The sequence below is a fragment of the Lygodium microphyllum genome, chromosome 9 (assembly GCF_053477565.2).
Source record: "Lygodium microphyllum isolate KBCC chromosome 9, Lygodium_microphyllum_v1.1.10, whole genome shotgun sequence".
NCBI classification, from domain to species: Eukaryota; Viridiplantae; Streptophyta; class Polypodiopsida; order Schizaeales; family Lygodiaceae; genus Lygodium; species Lygodium microphyllum.
The window spans coordinates 7,961,341-7,967,132 of NC_141143.1; the positions used below are offsets into that span (position 1 = coordinate 7,961,341).

Here is a 5,792-nt window from a genome sequence, read left to right on the forward strand (position 1 = left end):
CCGACAGCATCAATCTTTGAAGAGGGATCATCTTCATTGATACCTTTCCAATGTATGGTGGAAGTTTTTAATGCAAAACTCTCTTTTTAAAGGAGTCATTCAGATGGTTGTGTTGTGTATTAGTGTTTGTGTTGTGAGTTCATTTATGTCAAACGAACGTGGTGGTTTCCTATTGGATTTCGTGTACGAGCTATGTTTTGGAGATTTGTAGAGATGGGGTCGTGGTTGGAGAGTTGAAGCTGATGCTGATGAAGAAGAAGCCAACTCTTATATCCTTTATAAATTTGTTGTGATTTTTAGTTTGATAAGAGGTGTTAATGTATAAAGGGTTTTCCTTTCTTTGTATTTTTTCAGAAACAGGTTATAAGTTGGGGTCGTGGTGGATGGATTTTTTTTGAAAATATATTGACGATCAAAGTTGAGCTTTTCCCTGAACTTGTATTCCCTTTTTCCTCGGTCGCGAGGATGCTTCCTTATTAAGTGTGGGGATATGTTGAGTGTTGAAATGACTTGTTTTTTGGCTGATTTTTGTTGTTTTTGAGAGCTGAATGGTTGATTTTATGAGATGATTGATTGGTTTAGAAGTGGTTTGAGAGTTTTTTAGATGATAATGATTGTGTTTTGGAAGTTCATGATGTTTATTGGTGGTTCTGTGATGTTCTGATAGGTTCTGATAGGTTCTGTATACCTTCTGTTTTGCTCTATTTTGGTCTGTTTTGTTCTAATTATCTTCTGTAGGGAGGGATGGAGTATTGATTGATGAAGATTGAGAGCTTGAGAAAGTTTATTGAATGGTTTGTGAGAGTTTGGAATGATTTGAGAGTGAGTTACGTGGTTTTGATGATCTTCTGTAACCTTCTGTAGGTCTTCTGTAGAGCTTCTGCTTCTGTTCTGTCTCTGTTCTGTTCTGTACTGTAGCTGTTCTGGTACTGTTCTGTAGACTGTTCTGTATGCTTCTGTAAGTGTTCTGTGGAATGTATGTGTGACTTTGGGAAAGTTTTCTAGCCTTGGAAATAGGTGAATACAAGTGCAAAAGAGCTGAAAGAAGTGGAAGAAGTAGCTGCTGAAGACTCAAGAGAAGACTAGAGTGAAGTGATAGTAGTGAGCTGTGAAGAGACATTGTAGTGGCTCTGGTGACCCTTCATATCAGACATACCTCTTGGGAGGGGTATCCACGACCTAAGAGTGATTATTGAGAGTGATTTTGAGAGATTGTAGTGAGGAGATGATGTATTATTGATGGAGAGAGAGAGAGAGAGTCAGAGATAGCCAATTCTACTGAAACAGAGTGATTGTATATGAGAGATTGAGAGAGAAGACTATGAAGATATTGAAGATGAATACTATGTGATGTATTTCCATTCAAAGATGGTGTATTTCTTTGCTTTCTTTGTTCTATTGATGGATTTTGTGAAGATATTGAAGAATATGGTTGATTCTATTAAAAACCGTGGGAGATTTACATGATGCTGCATGAAGATTTGTTGTGCCTGGTGTTCTTTTCTTCATTGTGATCATATGAAACATGATAAACAAGCTTGTTGATGTTACAAGATAGATTTTCTTGCAAGAGAATTCCCTTTTCCTTGGTGTTCCTCTCGGGGCTCCACGGGCATATCCTTGGGTCAAGAGCTATGGATGGTGTCATGTCCCACCTCTTGGTAGTTTGGAAGCTTAGATGGAGATTGAGATTGGGATTGAGCAGTTGCCCTTGACGATTACTGTAGTGCTTCCTGTGTCCATTTGGAAAAATAGGGTGTAGGAGATCTAGGACTCTTAGGTGGACTTAGCACTGACCAAATGATTTTGCTAGAGGCTATTAGACGATTGTGATCTTTGCTTTGTTGAGAGATTAGCCTTGCCATGAGCAATGTTGTGCCCATGATGCCTGTTATCCTCTTGGGAAATCAAAGGCTTTTTGGGCACTAATGGCTTTTGTGCACACTCAATGGTTACATATGACATCTGCTTACTAAGCATGCTAGGCTGAGGCTCTTTCTTTCAAACACTCATGTTTGGTTTCTTGCCTCAAGACCTGGAATTTCTCTTAGATTTTCTCTTGTGCTTTGTTGCTTTTGATGCAGTTTGGCCTTCAGCTGATAGAAGTGGTTTAGCAGGGGGTTTTGGTACCCAAATTCATCGGTTACCTGCGTAATACCCTTGAGCACATTGCAATGCTTTGGATATCCATCGCGGCGTTGTGCTGACCCTCCATCGATGCCTTCGTCTATAAGGATTGGGCTTCTTTTGGGGTCTTCTATGATATTTGTAAGTCTAAAGCCCGTCCTTGGCATTGTCTCTTGACCTTCTTGTTTCAAGCATGGCCTCACTCACTGGTTCTCGTTGTTCGACCTGTGCTTGTACCAACTCTTCCAACAAGTCCTTGCTCTCGTTAGTAGGCTTGACTGTTATGTCAGCACCTTACTTGCCTTTCCCTCAAGGTTCGATGAGGTCACCCTTGCTAAAGGTTGTGACTATCCTCACACTCGGTAGTGTTAGGTGTATCCTCTGTGCTACATAGTTAGCCTCACACTTGGTCGCCCTTTTGAAGGGTCTTCCTAGGAGGGTTTCCTTCCCGTAATTAGTACTATTTGGAGGAACATGAAATAGGATAGGCAAGCTTTTAGTTTCAATTTTTGCAAGGATTTTGCACTTCCCTATGAGTGCTTGTGGGTGTCCCCCATAAGGGCTAAGAGTTGCATTAGTCAGTGTGAGCTCTGGTTGGCCTAGTAGGGTCCATGATTCATAGGTCAAGATATTAAAATCTGCTCCTTCATCAATCAGAGCATCGATAGTATGCTCCCTTTTCGCGGTGAGTTTGACCCTAAGATAAGCAGGTGATACTATGTCTTCGTCTTCTGGGTCTTGGCTTGTAAATTTAAGCCTTCTAACAAATGCCCTTGAGTCCTCAACTGCACGACCAGATGTGGATTCTCCACTGATGTCTTGGATCGTCAGTGCAGTGCTATTCAAGGTACATCTCTCATCAAGAGTGTCATCTCTAGTCATCTTTGCATTTGTAGCTTGCTGATGTTGCATTTTGCTCTGACTAGACACGGTCTGAACACAATGTCTTTGTGTTCTCATGGTGTGGCCTTTTTCCCCTTGATGGCTAGATTGGCCTGTTGAGATTCTAGGGTCTCTTTTTGTCTTTGTTTGGGTGTGGGATTCTATTTGTTGCTTTGTGAGTGAAGATCTATGCTTGTGTAGAGCCATTACTACATTAGGGCCTAATTCGGAGGACTTGTCACGACGCGCCTTTTCCCTCCAACCTACTTGGGGGAGGTGGGGAGGGGGCAGAGCCCCCTCTGCGGGGGTCCGGGGGGCAGTCCCGCTAGCCCACAGGTCCGTTACGGTAAATGCCATGCGCAATTTGAAGGACCATTTATAGCCAAATTTTGTACTACTTGCTCTAAGTGTCAGCCCAATGATGGATCTGTGATGTGCCTTTAGCTCTACGTAGCCTTTGGGGTCAATTTCGGGGTTTAGATACATCAAAATTTGTGTTCTAGATACCTGTCTAATTTTGACAGTTTTCTATCCGATTCTCAGATGTTCGATTTTCAAGAGTCCGAGTGTCAAAATCAGATGTCCGATTTTGGGTTGGTCCGATCGGCCCAGTGGTCCGATTTTGGTCACATCCAATTTCTACAATCGAACATCCGATTTTGGCAGGTGTCCGATTCTGAGTGGTCTGATTCCTTGTGTTCGATTTTTGTGTGTCCAATTCTTAGGGTTCGAGTGTCTGATTTCCAAAATCGAATAGTCGAGTGTCCGATCAGATAGGCAAAGGTGGTCCGATTCTAGGACTGGTCCGATTTTTGGAGTTGGATAGTTTTCAGAGAGGTCCGATTTTCGAAGTCTGATGGTTTTTGGAGAGGTCTGATTCTCAGAGTCGGATGGTTCGACTCTAGAGATAGGGCAATTCTATTTTGGGACTTGGACGAACTGGTCCGACTGCGCGGCCGACGGCCTACGAGTTGCATGTGACTCCTCTAGGCTGACATCTACTTCACCGAATCATGCCGTGCCATCTAATTAGATACAAAGCAAGAGAGGGAAATGCCTGGCACACTTGAAAATGGTGTGGTGCTCGAATCAATCAGCACATCGATGATCTCTCCGTAGCTCTCTCTCTCTCTCTCTCTCTCTCTCTCTCTCTCTCTCTCTCTCTCTCTCTCTCTCTCTCTCTCTCTCTCTCTCTCTCTCTCTCTCTCTCTCTCTCTCTCTCTCTCTCCTTGGCTCTCAAGCTCACTCTCTTCTCAAAGGGCAGGATGCCAAATGTGGCCTTTCCTGGTTTCCTGGGCCTCTTAATTGGCCCATCCCAGCCTACTGTGACCTCAGAGGTTAGTCCCTCATACTCTTCTAGCCAGAAATCTAAATCTGTGCCCCCATTTCCCTATTTCAGCCTGTTATACAGCAACAAAAAACCCTCCTATTTTCCTTCTTTTTTCCTATCCAAACCTTAACCTAATGCAACAAAAATCAAAACCAAAGATGGAGATGGATAGTCCTACTCTAATATTCAACAACAAATCAAAAACCTACTTGCTAAGGAGATCGAATACCTCTTCAAACTCCCTCGCTTCCTACCTATCTACCTCAAGCATTGGTTCGGGAAAACCCTACTTCAATGCTCGATTCGAAGTGCGCAAGAGCTCAAGGCTTGAATCCGTAGGTCCGAACAACGGAACCAAAATGTGGGAGCTTTTGCTCAACCGTCAAGACCCTCGGACCGCTTATTGTTTCAAGCATTCCAAGCCGAGCACTAATGGCTACCTCTCATATAGCCGACGAACCATCCATATCTACGGGTGTAGTGAGCTTACCTCCATGATGCTGATCGAGTTACCTCCTCTCCCGTACACTCTGGTAGCTCCATGATTCAAGTGCAAGCTTCAAGCAAGCTCCATCCTCAAGCTCCATCGCTCCATTGTCGCGAGCAAGACAAGAGAAGAGAAGAGAAGAGAAGAAGAGAGGAGAAGATGGAGAGCTTCTCCTCCTCGGTCCACCCTCACACACTCACTCCCTCACACTCTCACACTCCCTCTCTCAAGCACAAGCTTAAGCAAGAAAGAAGAAGAAGAAGAAGAAGAAGAGGAGAGCCACTTTTTACCACACACAAGAATGAGCTTCTCATTCGCTTTTCAACTTTATATACAAAACCCTGAATCCCTTTTGGGCGATCATTCCCTTATCCCCTTTTTTACATGGCCGGCTATGGCCTAGGCCCTTTTTCCCATTATTCTTCTATCTTCTTAGCTTCCTTTCCACCGCCCGTCTACATTTACAACTTGCATGGGTGAGAGCCTGGTGCTCCTTAAATTAAACCATGATGCGCTTGCGCTCTTTTACAAAAGTATTGACTTGCGCTTTTCCTTGTGCACCTTTCTCCCTTATTTAGGACTTTCCAAAATTTATCATCCCATTGCATTTACTAGTTATAAATTAGATGTTTTGAAGCCTCATTATAGCTATCTAGAAAAAGTATGTTTGACTATGGTATTGGCCACCAAGAATTTTAGACATTATATTCTTTGTGAGATGTTGGTGTTTTTCACCAAGATTGAGGGACTATGCTTATTATTGAACAAGCTTTAACATCCTAATTGCTTGGCTAAGTGGTTAATATCTTAATAGGTGTTAATCCTCAAAAGATCAAGACACAAAAATTTGAAAAAATTGGTAGTGGAAGGCAGCCCCAAGGCAAGAGGAAGACTCAGGAGAGGAGAAAGGCGCACTTAGAAAAATATGAAGATATGAAGAGCAAGAAAATTCTAAAATGTAGAAGG

The 5,792-nt window shown here is 42.9% G+C and overlaps 1 non-coding gene across 1 annotated transcript; it reads left to right on the forward strand.

Moving 5' to 3' along the window:
* The first annotated feature begins 371 nt into the window (after positions 1 to 371).
* On the forward strand, positions 372 to 439 carry LOC148030793 (small nucleolar RNA SNORD36). Its single transcript, XR_015692052.1, has one exon. It is a non-coding gene; the product is annotated as a small nucleolar RNA SNORD36 (small nucleolar RNA).
* Positions 440 to 5,792: the final 5,353 nt, after the last annotated feature.